Source organism: Vidua macroura, chromosome 2 (genome assembly GCF_024509145.1).
Source record: "Vidua macroura isolate BioBank_ID:100142 chromosome 2, ASM2450914v1, whole genome shotgun sequence".
Classification (NCBI taxonomy): domain Eukaryota; kingdom Metazoa; phylum Chordata; class Aves; order Passeriformes; family Viduidae; genus Vidua; species Vidua macroura.
In genome coordinates this window covers 41627432-41645972 of record NC_071572.1, presented here as the reverse complement: position 1 = coordinate 41645972, position 18541 = coordinate 41627432, and the positions used below count along the sequence as shown (strand labels likewise).

At 37.4% G+C, this 18541-nt stretch overlaps 1 protein-coding gene and 1 long non-coding RNA gene across 2 annotated transcripts in view; one reads left to right on the top strand and one right to left on the bottom strand.

Annotated features, from left to right (window-relative positions):
* The window catches only part of GPC6 (glypican 6), a 726495-nt gene that overhangs the window by 608319 nt on the left and 99635 nt on the right, over positions 1-18541 (top strand). The window lies entirely within an intron of this gene.
* Positions 11781-17167, bottom strand: LOC128803284 (uncharacterized). The gene is made up of 3 exons (XR_008435675.1): positions 17106-17167; positions 13721-13914; positions 11781-11937 (listed from the first exon to the last, which is right to left on the bottom strand). It is a non-coding gene; the product is annotated as an uncharacterized LOC128803284 (long non-coding RNA).

The window sequence follows — 18541 nt, the reverse complement described above, 5'->3', positions numbered from 1 at the left end:
TTAAATAGCCATTACTTTAAAGCCATACAATACCCCAGAATATTCCTGGAAATTCTTAATTTTGCCTGTACAAGGCAATAAAAATTACATTGTCACCATGACAAAGGCTTTTGGGTGCATACAAATAAAAAGGGCAAATGATAAAATTAGCTAAAGATTGATCAGATGAATTATGTGAAAGTCTACAAAGGATTGACATAAAAAACTGAGATAAATTAGGAAGTCAAAGGAGGAGGAGAGGAGAGGAGAGGAGAGGAGAGGAGAGGAGAGGAGAGGAGAGGAGAGGAGAGGAGAGGAGAGGAGAGGAGAGGAGAGGAGAGGAGAGGAGAGGAGAGGAGAGGAGAGGAGAGGAGAGGAGAGGAGAGGAGAGGAGAGGAGAGGAGAGGAGAGGAGAGGAGAGGAGAGGAGAGGAGAGGAGAGGAGAGGAGAGGAGAGGAGAGGAGAGGAGAGGAGAGGAGAGGAGAGGAGAGGAGAGGAGAGGAGAGGAGAGGAGAGGAGAGGAGAGGAGAGGAGAGGAGAGGAGAAAAATTTCATGCAAGTGTCATTTGGAAAAAAGAGCAGATTTTGAGTAACTATGTAAGACAAATTTTAAAAATCTCCAATTACTATAAATATTTTAAGGGAGATATGGTTGTAAAATTTTTCTTAATAGAAGTGCAAATATACTTTATGTTTGAAAATGTCACAGTAGAAGTAATTTATTAGATTTTACAATGAAACCAGAGGGGGGAAAAAAAGAATAAAAACTAGACAAATTTATAGTTGTCATTTGAAAAAACATATAGCAATATATAGGACTTGTAAACACTACATTATCTACAGCAAATTGTTAAAGTTATGAATTAGTACATTCAGGTTCATTGCATAAGATAAATAAATCAAGAGATGTTTAATTCTGTGGTTAAAGCACAGCACTATACTATATATGCAGTAAGGAAAAAGGAAGAATTTAGAAGAAAATAATCAATCTTTGGCTAGGTCTGTGTGTGGTAAATATAAAAGGATTGCAAAAGTGCAAGGGCTCTTTGCAATTGTGTTCATAACCTAATTAGGGTGGTAATTAGGACACAGGTAAAACCACAAAAGGAAAAAAAAAAGAAGGATGTTAAATTTCAAAGAGTGAGTTTCAGAAGAATGTAAAAGCACAGGATGAAATCAAGTAGGATAAATCAATAGAGATAAAGGACACAGAGGGAAATGGAAAACATTCAAAGATAAATTAATGTATGCCCAAGGGTTGTGCATATAATCTAGCTAAAAATACACCAGAAATAAAGAAGGCTAATGTTGATGAACAAAGAAGCCCAACCCTGAAAATATACACTCTAGCAATAGCCAAGGGACTGTATGAAATGAATATAGCTGAAAAACAAAAGGTCAGGGATGAAGCTCATAGCACGTTCAACAAATTTTAAGAGTTCATTTTCCATTAAAATATATACAAATCTTAGGGGGGGAAAAAAACACACCAAAAAACCTATTAAATTTGGAAGTAATCAGAAGATAAAGAACAAAATAAATACTGGGAGAGATATATTCAGTGCAAGATGCTGAAAGAAGGAACAAAAACTGTCAAAAATGTTTTGGGCTCAAAGCAGAAATTTTCATGCTAGAGGACTGCAACTCCGATATTTGCTTTTTAAAATACTTCATTAGTATACTGCAAGGGACAGTATGAAACCTAAAATTAGTTCTAAATTTCTCTTGTAAATTCAGCCATTTAAGCAGCCAGTTTGTGGGTGGATTTATAGGTAGCAGATACATTATTAGGAGATTGACCTCTTGAAATTATTGATTTCTCTCCTGGCTTTGGACCCAACATCCTCATAAAAATAACATTAGAAAATTACAGTTAAATAGCACAACTCCTCAGAATTTCACTGTATATATGTATTCTCTGTGTATATGTATTCTTCTATATGTAACTTTGACTAACATCAGATGCTGTGAAAGCTCAAAGTCTTCCAAAGTTTCAACCTAGAAAAAGGAGTAAATCTAGGAAAATTTAAAATAAATTTCAAGAAGTGTCAGATTTTCCAGAACTGGAATTCAAAACAGTGAACCAGTTATGTCTCTCTCTGGTAATGACCATAGCCAAAACCAAACCTGCCTGATTTAAGTTTTTCACTGAGGTCTCCTATTATCCAAATTTCCCTAACAGCTCCATTTCTTCTTCCCCCAAGTGTAAAGGGAACATCTGTATTGAGAAGACCAAACAGGATCACAGCTCACACACTTAACTGAGATGCCTAAAGGAGTGGGAGGTTAAATCAGATCTAAATATAGTTTTATTACCATAATTACAAAAAACAATTGCTCTCTATACAGAATAATGAAATGAGAAAATCGAATGACTAACTGCCTGAATTAAGTTGATAAATGCACTACAATATAGTAGGTGGAATGGATCCAGTGAGATAGCTGGTTGAAAATGAGTAATTGATAATCATTTTACACCAGTAGTTCTCACTTGCTACAGCCCATAAACTGTCTTTCTGTAATTTTCCCAGGTATATTACCTTTTTTTTTTTTTTTTTTTTTTTTTTTTTTTTACCAAGTAAGAAAATATCTTGGCTTGACAGAAATTCTGTTCATCCCCGATAAAAAGTAATTAAAAAGTTAAAGAACAGGCCAAGAAAAAATTATGTTCCAGGAAGCAATAACTCAGAAATCTCCCTAGCAAGAGGAAGAAGGAGAGGGAATCAAGTTTATCTTTGCATTTTGAGTCTGGTACTCTTGGTCCTTTCTTTACCATTTCATGTTAATGTGTCCAAAAAATCAGATTTATCCTCAGATCTGAAAAATACCCCAAATTAAGCTTATTAAACTACCTAATAAAAACTAGGAAAAAAGCAATGTGGAAATGGAGGCTCTTTAGAAAACCCTTCCCAAGTAGCAAAATAATCCAAAAGAACTATTCATATAATCTAATATTAAGATCTCCAGATTCAGACAACTTAAATGTCTATGATATAAGTGTCTACATGTATATATGTCTGAAATTTGAGCTGAGTCAAGGTTTTATCTTGGGACTGAAGTAACCCTGTATTGCAAAAAAAATAAAAAGAGGCTTTAACTTTAATTACTTACATTAGGTGAGATGAACTCTGCCTTAGCAATGCCTGTCTTTCTCTTTGGACTAAGGGGGAGAAAGGATGACAAAATAAATCTATAATTCATCAGAGGTATCTCAGCTGTTCATTTTTTGTGAGACAGCATACCCAGTTCAAATTCTTCATGACAAGCCAGTGTCCAGACCCACTGACTAAGCAACCATGGTTCATTTTGGAGTTTGCAATGGTTCACAGTAGCCACACGACACTTTTCCCTTCACCATAAGATTTGTGTTATCCACTCTAAGCTTAACATTTTTCACAAAATATGACAGTTAAAAATCTGAAGCACACAGCTGAAGAGTTCATACTTGGCTCTCTCCAAAATACCCCTGATGTGCCAGAGATTTGAACCCTGACTTCACTGTACAGTTCTTTCAAAATGTGTGAGCAAGCACAAATGTTTCATTCAAAGTGTACACCAGTATAAAACAAAACAGTAGTAAATTATTTGACTTTTCGTAGAGTCAACACACGTCTGATGACATAAATAATCAACATTTTCCCTTTCTTTGAGCTGCGCTGCCCAGAGAAGAAATACTAAGCATTATTCACAGTCACAAGAAGTAGCAATCAGAAACTGAGAGGGATTCATATAGTGCAATGAAAAAGGAAACTGCACCCTGGGGTGTATCAGTAGAAATATTTTCACTAGGAAATAATTTTAAAAAAGAAAGAAAGAAATCCAGTTTTTCATCAGCAAAAGGGGTCCAAAATAGAATACGAAGAGAATGGTTGAATATTTTCCAGCTCTAAGAAGAGTTACAAAAATCAAGCCTGGAAGAGAGTAACAAAATGCTTTTTTTTTGTCTGTCTTGGTACTTGGATGACCTTGGCCAACAGATGAGCACCCAACCAGTCACTCACAGAAAGAGAATTGGAAGGAAAGCTGAAAAACTGGAGGGGAAGATAAAAACAGTTTAGGTGAAGCAAAGCTGCATGTGAAACAAAGCAAAATAAGTTATTCATTCCCTGCTTCCCACCAGTAGGAAGATGGTTGGTCATTTCCAGGAAAGCCGACCCTCAGCATAGGTAGTGGTTACTTGTGAAGACAAAAGCCATAACAATGAATGTCTCTTTCCTCTCATTTCCTTGAGCTTTTATTGCTGGGTGTTACATTACAGGGCCTGGAATATCCTTCTTGTCAGCTGGGGTTTGATGTCCCAGCTGTTTCCCATCCCCACCCCTTGCCCACCCCATCCCCTTCACTGAGGAGGCAGCGTGAGAAACTGAGAAAGCCCAAATGCCATGAAGGCACAGTTCAGCAATAGCCAAAACACTGGTATGTTATCAGCACTGTTTTAGTCTCAAATCAAAACAAATCACCATATGGGCCACTTTGAGGAACATTAACTCCCTCCCAGCCAGAGCCAACCAGTATATTATCTGAGAAACAAGAATAAGGAAAGAAAATTGAAATTTAAATTGGAGGATAGTGGAATAATATTTCTTTCTGAGACTTAAGCAAAGACTTCACAAAATTAGAGCAATGAGATTCTAGAATTCCTCTCCATTCAAATAGGGAGGACAAAATTAATTGCTTTTAAGATGCAGCCTCATAATTTTATGAAAAGCTTCATATCATAAGAGTCTTGCAATACCAATTCTCAGTGACCCACATCTCTTCCAGTCCATTGTTGTTTGTTGTTTGGAGAAGTTTTTAAGAAAATATATTTACGTTAATAAACTGCTTTTACTCCCTTTTCAAGAACAATAAACAAACAGTAAATCTGAAGCACAGTCTGCAGCTAATTTGGAATTAAGCTATTTTATATCTATTTTCTCAGACACTGAAAGCTATTTAGCTGAGGTAACACAGATAGGAATGGCCTGGGAAGAGCCACCCATCAGGAAAAGTAAAATATTCTGTCAGCATGTGCTGGGCTCCCTGCTGCTGAAGACTGCCCCTAATTTAAAATATTTTAAGTGTATGTGCAGTGACTGCAGGTCAGATATAACATAAAGGCAAAAGAGCAAAGGAACTTCCTTCCCAGCCAGAGTGTGACCAAAACCCTCTTCCAGGCAGCTGAGGATAAGCAGCATGCAGCAAGAAGCTCCTTGAGATAGCACACCCTGGCACATCTCCTCACTGATCCCCAAAGTGGGGATGGAATCTATCTTCTTTAATCTTCTGAAATGTGCAATTTGTCTCCAGTCATTCTAGCCAACTTCGTTCTATGCACTCAATCTATTTACAATAGTTCAAATAGGCTAAAGCAATTTAGAGTCTCTGTGGAAGATGGAAATTCCTATTCCTCATTGCAGAGAGAAACACTTCTAAACTACCCCCTAAGCTCTCTGACAGCCTTCTCCTCCCCATTTTTTCATTGGGAGTTAGTAAAGCACATCATTTATAAGTTGTTCTAATGGGTATCATTGTTTTTAAGAGGAGATTTGGAGGAAAATAAATATTTAGGGCTGCCTTCTGAGTGAAACCTGACAGCCAAACTGAACAAACTACACGCACGGAAGAGGGGTTTTTTCCATATTTGTCATGCTCTTATATTTTTAGAAAGCACAATTCAATAATAAAACTTTAGAAAGTAAAAAAAGGTTATATAGCTCTTCATCCTCTTGTTTTTGAGAGCTGAATTAAAAGTGAGGTGGGAATTTCTTATGAAGTCTGTCTTCTGTTGAAGGATTTCATTAACATGCCTCAGATAAAGTTTACCACTGCTTTCTTAGAAAAGAGAATTGTAATGCCAGGAGAAAATATATTATAACCATATTCACAAAGAGAAAATAAGATTGTCAGTCTGATTGAAAATGAATACAACAGTCTTTTCCCTGGGATTCTCTTCTGGATGATAAGTGCTCGCAAAAAATATTTGGGAAAAACAAAAAAAGCTCTGTGAATTAATTTGAATTATTTTCCCTTAGCAGCTTTCCCTGTATAAATGTTTTTCTCCTCTAAGGTGCTACATGTCTTCATAGCTTTGGAAAACCTTTGCTGAAATAAGAGGTTCTAGAATTTACACCCTGGCACTCTTCTAGAGTTGTTGGTACTCCCTTTGCATTGCACAAAGACTGGCTGGTGCTTCAGACAAACAAATCCTTCTCTTCACTAGGAGTACCTTTAGCAGATATTCACTTTGATGTTGCTAGTTCTTCACAGTCAACATGAGGATTACATGCTGAGAAGGGAGAAATCAGTTTTTGTTGACAGCTGGAAAAAAAAAAAAGGCTGAAAAATCAGTCATAAAGGCATTTCTTAATTTTGAGTTTTCCCTGAATTTCTTTTAATCTAGAACAGATAATTCCAGAAACCTGAATTCATCAGGAATGAATAATGCTTCTAGAAGTCTCTTCTTTGCACTAGGATGCATCAGTTTCAAGAGGTATAAGTTTTACTCCAAAGGAAAGTTAGGATATACCCACAGGAAGGAAAAAGGAAAAAGTCTTCTATATATAATGAACAAATGCATTAGAAAGTTTTCAAAACTTTTTTTGAAAAATAAGGGATTATCTTAGAGAGATATTTTCTAAGGTCACATATGTCATATAAAGAGAAGGAATGTCATGCAGCACATTTGAGATCTCAGACCTCTCAAGATATATGTAGAGAGATCAGTGTTGCAGAAATACCTAAAATTCAACATTACAGTGTAAGATGGCCAAAGCTTCTTGTTCCCCCTGGATGCATGTGATAGATACTCCAGCATCTGTTACAGTAAAATAACATTTAAATTAATGTTAGGTTTTGTTTCACGTGAACTTTCCCCTTCACATGTGTCATTTAGCTTTTTCAACACTTATGTAGGACCCATCATTCAGTGACTGAATTTTGCAAACCAGTTTTGAATAAACTTGTGGTTTTTAATGCTCTCTCAACATTTCAGTGCACCAAAGACTCTCTCAGAAAACTGACAACATTAGAAAAGGGAGGTATGAGAAGTTTCCCAGCACAGAAGTTCAAGAGTTAACATACAGCTGTTGATGTGGAGTTTGATAAAATAATTTCATGCAGTAAGATGTAACCTCTAAGATTCTTTTCAAGTACATGCATTTAATAATTTAGTTTGTCTTTTGTTCTTGTACTCCTAAATGGGCAGTAATGCTCATTGGCAGTCAGCAAGCAGCAGGTTGTATTCTACTTTCCCTGGGTCTGCTCTGGCACAACCCATTTATCTCCAGAAACACTAAAAATTAAGGACCTCTTCTCATATGGTCCTCTTCAAAAGCATTTTAAACTTACTTTCAAAAACTAACAGTATAATTTAGAGATGTTTTAATGGCTCTTGAGCAGCCTTCAGATACATAATTGGGGTAGAGGAATGCAGATTGCCCTCTATGGAGCCAGGGATAAGGAGGTTCCCTTTGTAGACTCCAGACCAGTAATGGCTAGCTCCACTGAAGCCAGATATTTTATGCAATCATCCTTAAGTTACCCCTGTGCTAGACAGCAATTCCCAGGCAAAAAATATCACTTGCTATTGCATAAGTCTGGATCCCTTTGATCTGTTGTAACAAGCAGCCTCACATTCAATTCCTTGGCACAATTTGGCTAACAGGGTCTATCATTTTTTGCCAATTTGCAGGAAAGCATAAAGGAAACCTTTGAGGTAGCCCTTACTGTGCTGACTAGTCCCACTCACTGTTGTTTCAATGTCCCAGAAACTGGAAAAATTGGAGTTTTTACTCAGCAAAAGCATTTCTTCCCCCAGCATTAGTTGATAAGTATGCCCAAAACCCAGCCTTGTTTCAGAAAGGAATTTATCATCAGCTGATCACAAGTAAGGAGCATGATACCTGAGATATACAAAATAATTGAACAAAGATGAGATAAAGGAGAGTCACTATCATGTCTGGTGTAGGCAACAAGGCAGGTAGACCACAGCTGATTTTAGCAGAGCCCTTCAGGTGTCTCTGTCCCAGACTCCCACAGTGTGTACCAGTTCAGGTGTACCAGTGTATACCAGTTGAGGCATGGCACTGGATCCATGCTGGCTCTGTACAGCAGTTCCACTCTCCATTTTAGCAACAATGCCTTGGACCAGGAGCACTGCTGGAAAGCAGCACAGAGGCATGGAGAAATAAAGCTCTATGAGCTATAATGCAGTGCCCATCAAACTCTACCTCCTCTCCAAGTCAGACATGCCAGGCTTGGACCAGCTCCATGCAGAGATGTTTGTTTGACTCTGCATGGTGCAGGAAGGCCAAGTGATTTTAGTTTAGGCTCTGTAAACTGGTTCTGGGCCAACTTGATCCTGCAAACTGTAAAGCCACCATCCCACGGCACTCTATAGTAGCATATAATTCTTGCCAGACCAAGTTGTCTCTGCAAGGAGCCAGTTCAACTGGCATCTGCAGTTCAACTAATCCACAACTTGTAAACCACTCACAAATAGTTGAGAGTTGATGGACTAGAATTCATTTCATCCATGTAAATTCTCATTAATCTGCAATTTCTAAGCAGGAAACTGGGGGAAAGGAGGATAAAGGACATTTTACTGAAGTGAATCCAAGTGAGACATTAAGAAAGTCATTACATTAAATTGCAGGAATAATACATGAAGCGGGATGGTTTTGGAAATTAAACAAGCCTCTGCTCTCATAGGCTATGGTATGAATTATATCTGGTCATTTTCTGTGTGGCTTCTTGGGTTGGTATAAGTGGAAGAAACTTACTAAAATGACTGGAACAAAATGGATTCTTTATCACAACTGTCAAACCAAAAACAATCTGGCCAAATGCTGCCACTCATTTAACAACCAAAGTTCTGAAAATAATTCTTGGATTTATTATTGAACAGCCTTCTCTGCTCAGCAGAGCTGCTTTACACAATCACTCACTTATGTAATTTCTGCATGTGTATGAAAACAACCATTCACTCCTCAGTGGTCCTATTTATTCTCAACAGTGTATTTAAGTGCTTTGCAACATCTTTCATCTCAGAACAGGGAACACACATACTTTCCACAGTACCTACTGGCAATCCCTACTTGGTGTGGCATAACTAGCTAACTGCTTTTTAAGAGGTGGTGGTTGGGCAACTGTTCTCAAAAACAGTCAATAAATGACAGTGTAATTCCTGTTTCCATGGGAATATGGCACCAAAATTTAAAAAATTATCTCATATGTGTCAAGCAACAGACCTCAAATGGAGCAGAAGAGAACTTCTGGGATGTTAACATGTAGAATAGGATTGACTGGAAAGGAAAGCTGTTAATTATAAATAAGAAAAAAAAATGCTTAGATTCACGGATCCTTTATGAGAAATGGCTCAGTTGCTAAGAATATATCTGACATTTCATGGGACCTTCATCTCTTTATTCAACATAAAAGGCAACAAATGTGTTATTTATACTTAAAAGCATCCAAATGGCAGCACCTTTGTGCCCTAAATAAATTTTGGAGAAACTAAAGAAAACAAATATATTCTTCTACTCATTTTTCATGCTAGTTAAAAATGTCAGTGCTGAAAAGAAGTTATGAAGTTGCAACAAACATTCAACTGTACTAAATTCCTGGACAGAATCCATTCTAACAACAAGCCAGTCTTATCAAGGGGGAGTGGAGTTGCATGTATTCTTATGTGAAGGTGTTGTCCTGTGAAGATGCCAATAAGAAGGAAAAAAAAAATAAGTAGAGCTTTGCCGGTACATATGGTGTAACTTTGAAAAGCAGCCTTCAAAGTTTATTTTTGACATGTCTGCAGGACAGATTACTCATGTTAAAGCGAGTAAAATCCTTAAGAGATCCCCTAAAGATAAATTACTGATTTATGTTCCAATATTTCTATTCCAAATGAAGTCAATGATCAGATTTGTTCATTGGCAGAAGATAATCTAAGCATATTTATGAGGTAAAAAACAGGTATTTTAGAAATAGCTACAGAACTACAAATGCCTGTCTTGATATCTTTGAAGGGATGAAACCTCCTGCTGTGGATTATTTGTGGGGCACTCTTTTTCCTCTCTTTCCCAGATGAAGTCTGCTGACATAGGGCTTGAGTGCTAATGAGTTCCTGCAATTCCCATAACTGGTATAACAGATGCAAAATCCCATCCGAATCAAAAGTTTGGCTACAGCAGGAGCAGGAAGAAGCATCTGGTTTTTGGCAAATGAAGCACTGCTCAGCATTTCAGTGCAGGGGGTGAAAAAAACCACAGTGAAACCCTAGCCTAAGGTACACTTTCATATTCAGCATTAATGAACAGAAGATGTAGTTTTTTTAAAGCAATAATAAGCAAAGCCACATACCTTAAGAAATATCACTCAATGTAATGAAAATCCTCTTTTTCATGCATGCTGACCCGGAAAGCAAAACCTTTGGATTCTGTGTACAAGATGCCAGCATGATGCATCTTTGTGTTAAGATAATGCTGGTACTGACTTGGAATATTTCTGTGAAAACAAAAATTAGGTGAAGGGGTAATAAGAAAAAGCCATTTTGACTCATCAGACAATTATTTTTCAGAAAGAGTATGACAACCAGGAAAGGACCATTTTTTAACCTAGCAGCTCCTCTAGCAAAGGTGTCATGACTTTCATATGAGCTCTGGGAAATATATCATTTATATATAGCTCTTAGCACTTTTTCACTCATTGGCAATACTGTTACTGATATCCTGGAAGAACAGAACACTGTTCATGGTGATCTGGAAGAACAGAACACCATGCAACCTTGATTTACTATAAATTCAGCTCTGATGAATTGCTTTACTACCATATGACACCGTACAACACAATCCTTGCTAGTATTTTACTTGATCCGAAAAAGAACTTGAAAGGAGACATATGAAGGCAAATGTCTTTTAAAGAGTTCTTTGGTTTGCATTACAAGAAAGGATTTAAAAAATAAATCTGTGGTTGCAGCCTTAATATTTGATTTGTAAGAACTTCTACTGACTTCTTGAACAGTTTTGCTAAACCTCTATTGAGTTCAGTTGCTGCAACTATTTTCCAATTCCTTTGGGGTTTTGAGTTCCTCCTGCTTCAAACAGAAACCTGTATAATTCTCAGTTCAGACTGGATATTCATTTTGTCATTTGCTCTCCAATTGCTGGTGATCCTGTGCAACCCAGTATGCTTTAGTAATATTCACAGCACGCACATTCCTGTGTAATGGGGGTGACTGGCTCTAGCATAGGCAGGACTGTTCTGCTCTGCCTAATCACCATAAAGCTGTAACCACTCAAACTGCTTCCTATGAGCTGAAAGGAGAGGGGAAATGATGCACATGGACATCTACCACTATTTGGTGTCCTTATTTAACTCTTCTGAAAGGGGCAGTTACAAGGTTCAGTTATCTTAATGAGGGCCAAATCCTTTTGGTTTGATTTGTTTGCTGGTGATATTACCCACCCTGGAACATTCATGCCTAACTACCCTCCTTTTCCCTTCTGAAGATATAGTGGGAAGCAATGAACCATTCTACCACAGAGGATGAAGATATGACTGTATCTGTACCCACTAGCTTGGCTACAACTCTGATGATACTGCAAAAATGTTTTCTGCTCCTGAACTACACACATACACACACATATATAGATATGTTGTTTTTGCAGCATTTTCCCAACCCAGTTCTGATTATTTGGAATCACCCATATCATATATAATAGAAAGTGCATGTTTTTGTGTCTCATTCCTTTATTTTTCCAGCAATAAAGACTTGTGAGTGAGTACAGGTGGCAGTTCAAGGGCATGCAGTATTACAATGCAGAATGAGAGAAATGAGAAATGAAATTTCATTAGTTAATTAATTCAGTCAGTGGTTTTATGTTTGCAGTGTCTGTAATTTCTTTGAGGCTGTTCCAGATATGCAGCTATACCACAATTCTTCATTCTTTCCTGTTCTTTCACTTGCAATGCATTCTTCTTCTGTGAAATAAAGATCAAATATTGCTACAGCAGTAGGTTTAAAACTGAGCTGGGGATATCAGACTCTATCTACCTGAACTCTTAGCTATCACTAGCTACTTATCAATTAGGCATAATTGAGTACCCATAACACCCATTATTTCAGCAAAATTATCAAAAAAGGTCTGTAGCATCTCTTGTCCTCAGGTTTAAGGGAATTTTTTGTGGTTTTTGTCTCTTTTTCCTTTAATGAGTAGAACTGAAAAAGCTAATTATATTATCACATTGAATCAGATTAAGTAGCTTACTAAACTATTCCACAGAAATATTAACAGGGTTTTAGGGTTTTGTACAGGTGGTGTAGGTGGTGTACATACATGATTACTCACCACCTTTCTCATGTTGAATGCTGCCTATCAAATGAAGGTCTGCAGAGTATTGTTGCTAATAGAAGTCTTATCTCTGTTTCAGCACATTTTGTAATGTTTGCAGATGCAGCAGACTTTTTACTTGAACAGATGTCCCGGACAGTCTATTCAGAACTCAATTGGACTTGGCCCATAAGCAACCTGAGCTACATTTAAAGTAGTATCTATCCTCAAAGTTAGCCCTAATGACCTCTAGGTCATCAGATGCCCCTTCATCTCTAACTTATATTGGGACTAACATCCTAGTAACCTAGTGAATTAAGAAATTTCTTCTGGAGTTTTGGTTCATTAAATCTTAGATTTGAGGAAAAGTCAGGATATTCAGGATGTTTCTGAGGCATCCTGTGGTTGGGTGTGTTTTGGTTTTATGGTTTTGTACAATATGATCTGTGGGCTGCAACTTTTAGTGCAATTAAGGGCGAGATGCTGTCAAGGGAGACTTGGAAAGCTCTCTATCTTACATGTTCCTTTGTGTAGTTCTTTCAGATATGTAACTTGTGGCCTTTTCTACTCCTTAAACTTTGTTTTAAGAAGAGAATTAATCAAATTAAATGTGGATTTGTACATGTCTAAACTGGGCACATTAGGCTTGTTTTTAATATTTCTATTATAATATAGATCATTCTGATAAAGATGGGTAAAATAAGTCAAATTAATAGTGTTTGTTTCTCTCAAATGACAGCAGACACTGCCTAGATTAAGAGTTTAGCTCAGCTCTAAACATCTACATGACAGGTTCCTGAAGTTAGGTGAGACAGATTCCATCTAAGATTCTGGTTAGAATCATGCACCTTGAGAGAATACGTATTCTGTGGACATTTCTAAGCCCTATTGCTTATTTTTTTGTAACTGTCAGGGTGATTCATTTTCAGTTCAGGAAGTCTTTGCTCAGAGGCCATAGCAAACTATGTCCAGGAGTAATTTTGCTAGAAAATTCTACTTGCCATTCCCTCCCCTGCTGCATATGGACTGTTGCATTTTTTGGGGAAAGGACTTGATTTAGAGGTAGTGAAAACTGCATGCACTACTGAAGAGAGAATTATATGTTTGGTGGTGGTTATTTAAAGGAAAAGGTATTCTGCATTCCAAGCTTCTGATGAAGTTTTCAACTGGAATTCAGGGAAATATTCTCTTTTGACCACTTTATTGGTTACATCTGCTATGTGTTAGAAAAGTAAGACGTCGAGGTACAGATTGCCTCATCCTCATACACATTTCTGATGAGAATCTTAATGTGGTAGAGAAGGACTTAGAAACTGGCTGTCTACCAAAATGATACTGTCTCTGTTTTTGATCATGCTTTCAGATACATCCACTGTCTTTTCCACTATCAGCCTTAGACAGTAGTTGTAATTTCTATAAATGTGAATACAAACTCCTGAATGCAGGAAAGCTGGGAGTGTAGCTCAAGATCTTGCTGTCTTTTAGGGAGGTGGAAGGAATATTTAGCTCATCTGGAGAGGGTTGTCCCTTCATTTTGGTTTTGCTCCTCTTTTAGATTTCATTTTGTCCCTCTTCTATTTCTTTGCTTCTTACATGCAGCCAGGACTGAAGCTGTGCAAATTCTTCACTGTAAAATGGAATAAATGAAAATTTCCTTGCTTCAAATTTTCTTTTATTACTGAAAATTGATCCCAGATAAATCAAAATAAATTAATCTCCTTTCTCAGTAAGGATTTAGTTTGAAAATCAGTGTAATAGTACACAGATGGAATAAGAAAACAAACTTGGTCCTTTCACTCAGCTCAATATTAAAAAGAAAAATTTGTGTGATACCTCTGTTCAGGAATGCAGAATGAAATAAAACAACTGTCTACCTTACTGGAAACTGAATCTACTGAGTGTTAAAATGCTCTAATAGTCGTCTCCCTTTCTTTCAGCTGCTCACCAGTTTTATGTTTTTTACCAAGAAATATGTAAACAGCAGAAAAGAAACATTTCATTTAGAATTTAGAATTTTCAATGCTAGATAAATTTGCATTTACTTCACTTCTTAACTTTTTGTCTTGCTTCAGTTTTCTCTGTTGTGACAGTAACAGCAGTAACATTAATACATAATTAGATGGGTAGGAATGTGCTCAAAGTCAATAGCTTGTAATAGCTCCTTTGGAGCCATAGTGAAGTATCTCCTATAGCAAATACATGGTTATGGACTTGTTAAAACAGACATTAGTTATCCAGTAGTCCATTATGGCTCCTTGTAGTCTACCATTTGAGTAGCTCTATATTTAGAGTCATATTGATCAGTAATTAAGAGATAGCATGGTGGCAAAATAGAAATATATGATACATAATCTTAAAGAAATAATTTATAAAAATAGTAGAATCATCAGGAACTGGGAAACATCTTTTGTACTATGTTAGTTTTCAAATAGAATCCAATAAACTCAATAAAATTATAACTGATATTGTGAGATTCCCTTGTGTAGGCTAAGAATCTTACTTCATCCAGAATTAATTTTTAAAACAGATCTATCAAAACTAGGAAGGAGTCAGGCAGGTCACCACCATGTACGCACCATCTTATTGTAAAAATTAGCAGTAGTGAATGTAAGCACTGGTAAAGGGAATTCAGCCACTTTTAATTTTATTCATCTGGAGCTTTCCCATCTCTCATTAGTCTGTAATATCCTACAGGTAAGTTTATCCAATTTTCTATTTTACAACTATATTCACTGAAACGCAGTTATAATAATCAACTAGTTACAAATGGTTAAGTCTCTATTAGAATAGAGAAAAGATGCTTGAAAAGATGTTCAGGCATGATAATCTTTTAGACTATTTGAAGTGCCACAGTAGTACTAATCCCTTAAGGTTTACCCGTTATACTCAGGATATTGGGACACAATTACATATAAACCCAGAAAGAACAGCTATTCCTTACTTGTTTTACATTTCCCTCCACAAGGGGACTGTAACATTATTACTTGTGTTGTGTGTAATGGAACTGTTTAATTCACAATAACTCTTGCAAATGTGAAGATCTAGTTACCGTGCTTGTACTAACTGAGCAAAAGACGGATGTTCTGCTGTGAACCTATTCTTCTAATTGTTCCAATCCCTGCATTAACATTAATTAGCAAATTTGTCTTTAAGTCTCTCCCACATGAGGCATGTTCATTCAGGGTTGGGTCACTAGGGAATTTAATTAATTTATCAGCAAATTGGATTTTTTTCACCAGGTGTCCTTGCTTTGGCTTTCTTTTGGTTGTTTTTGGGTTTTTTTTTGTTTGTTTGGGTTTTTTTGGGTTTTTGTTTTTTTGTTTTTTTGTTGGTGGGGGTATTTTTACACAGAAATTTTTGATGGTTTATAAAACTACATTTTTTTTTTTTTTCATGTGCAATTCTCTGATACAGAGGTTGTTAATGGAATTATATTGAATAGAAATGCTGCATTTGTAAAGAGTATCAAAAGAGAGGTACTGTCTGCCTCACTGGTAATTTGTAAGCAGGCAGTTCTTCTATAGTAAACTTTTTCCCGTGTAGACTTTCAGTCTAGTGGGAATATTACTTTACAGTAAACCTGCCAATATCTGGATGTACAAATGCCTGATATTTATGGCTAAAGCAGAAAGGGTATCAGTGTGTGAGAATTCAATTCAGCGAGGCTAATCTCAAATGCAATTAATGTTCAGGTTCTTTATGTGCCCCTATGGTAGACCATTTGCCCAAGGAATTTATTGGAAGTGATACATTTAATTAAACTTCTTGAAACACTTGGGCAATGATATAATTTATGCAATAAGGCACCACTTTTGGAAAAAGGAAAGAGGAACAGAACAATTGTTATATACAATCTATCCTTCTTTACATTTAACTCAGAGTAGGTGGGTTCATGGAGGCTGCATGACAAGTGCTGCTCAGAAAAGGCAATTTCCTCATGTTCTACCAAATTCTGAATAAAAGTCAGCAATGTTTTGATCTTGTGTCTATTTTGATTTAGCTATATGTACTGTATGCAAGAAAAGGAAATTTGCTGAACTGCTTGTAGGAAAAAAATGTGGCTTTCTGCATTTAATTGGGATTATAACTTTACGAGTATGAAAGCAAATTTTCTGCCTACTTAGCATCTATTCTTTAACTTGTTAACCACAAAGTTGTAACCATAACATAACCAGAGCCAGGGACAATCGTGGAGCAGATTGTCCTAAGTACTGTCACACGGCACATGCAGAATAACCAGGGGGTCAGGCCCAGCCAGCATGGGTATGTGAAAGGCAGGTTCTGCTTAAGCAACACATTCTGATCACATTCTATGCCAAGGTGAGCCACTGAGTGGATGAGGGAAAAGCTGTGGATGTCATGTAAAGCCTTTGACACGGTCTCCCACAGCATTCTCCTGCGGAAACTGGCTGTTCATGTTTGGAAAAGGTGCACTGTTCACTGGGGTTGAAAACTGGCTGGGTGGCCAGGCCCAAAGAATGGTGGTGAATGGAGAGACATCCAGAGGTGTTCCCTAAGGTTCAGTACCAGGGCCAGCCCTGTTTAACACCTTTAGTGATTGCCTGGATGAGGGGATCGATGGCACCTTCGGTCAGTTTGCTGATGGCCCCAAGTTGAGTGGGAGTGTTGAGCTTCTGAAGGGCAGGCAGGCTCTGCAGAGGGATCTGGACACAGTGGATCAATCACCCAAGCCAATTGTATGAGGTTCAACAAGACCAGGTGGCACGTCCTGCCCTTGAATCACAACAACTCCATGTTGCCCTATGGGCTTGGGGAAAAGTGGCAGAGTAGCTGGGAAGCTGCCTAGCAGAAAATGACCTGAAATGCCAACAGTGGCCAAACATGAGCCAGTGTGTGCCCTGGTGACCAAGAAGGCCAATGGCATCCTGGCCTGTATCAACAATCATGTGGCCAGCAGGACCAGGGCAGTGATTCTCTCTCTGTACTTGGCACTGTGAGGTCACGTCCCTGAGTCCTGTATCCAGTTTTGGATAACTCACTAGAAGGACATTGAGGTGCCTGGAGAATGTCCTGAGAAGGCAATGAAGCTGATGAAGTGTCTGGAGTACTAGTCCTGTGAGGAGTGGCTGAAGGAGATGGGAGTGTTTAACATCTAGAAAAGAAGGCTGCAGGAGAGCCTTGTCACTCTCTACAACTACTTGAAAAGATGGTGTAGTGAGGTGGGGGTTGGTCTCTTCTGACAGTTTACAGGGGATAGGAGAGAAAAAATGGCCTCAAGATATTATGAAAAAATTCTTCACTGGAAGACATTGGGACATGCAGCCATGGGAACTGGTGGAGTCACCATCCCTGGCAAAAATTCAGTATTTAAAGGACATGTAGATGTGGCACATGGGGACATGGTTTAGTTGTGGACTTGGCAGTGCTGAGTTAACAGTTTGAGATTGTGGAGAGCTTTTCAAATATAAATGAATCCACAGAACTTCAATTAAAGTGAGACTCTGTCTTGCTATCAAGCCATCCTCCATTTGATGTTAAAATGTGCAGTTGCACAAATAAATACAAGAATTCTTATAGAAATTTTAATTTTATAATTTTTTTGTGCTTTTTTTGATAAATCCAGTCTGTACTAGTTCAATCTATGCTGATTCTGCTCAAGTCTGATATTGTAAGATAAATTTTACAATGCAAGAAATTATTGTCAGTGTTTGTCTTTAATATATCTGTTTCCACAGTGTTCTAAGAGCTCAGCACTACAAGTGAAATTTGTGAAGGCCATCTGGGAAATTCACAAAATTTCCTTTTTGAACTGTATGTCTAAGGAATTCAGGAGATTTTTAATCCCCATGACCTGAGTTTTGGCTCCCCCTGTTTGAAAATTACTCTTTACAGAAGAAAGAGAGGATAAAGATAGATATGTAGGTGGACCTCTGAAGGGAAAGAGAGGAAAGAGGAATTTTGGTTAATTGTCTGCATGGACCTTATAGATTATAAATGATTTCAGAATTTTTCTACAATGATTCACATATATGAGGTAGGACATCTCTGTTGAGATGGCTAGGAAATTTTGCTCTGCGCCTATAACCCTTAAAATAAATTCAATTCATATTTCAATATACTATCTTTACAATTAAAATTTCTTCTCAATTCTCATAAAATAAAAAAAAACCTGAAAACATAAAATAGCAAGCAAAAACATCATTGATGAGATTCATGAGCAGAGTTCCAATTGAGGCAGTGAATTCTGCAGTGACACCAGTGTGCCAGACGTATCCTTTCAGGGAATGAAAACA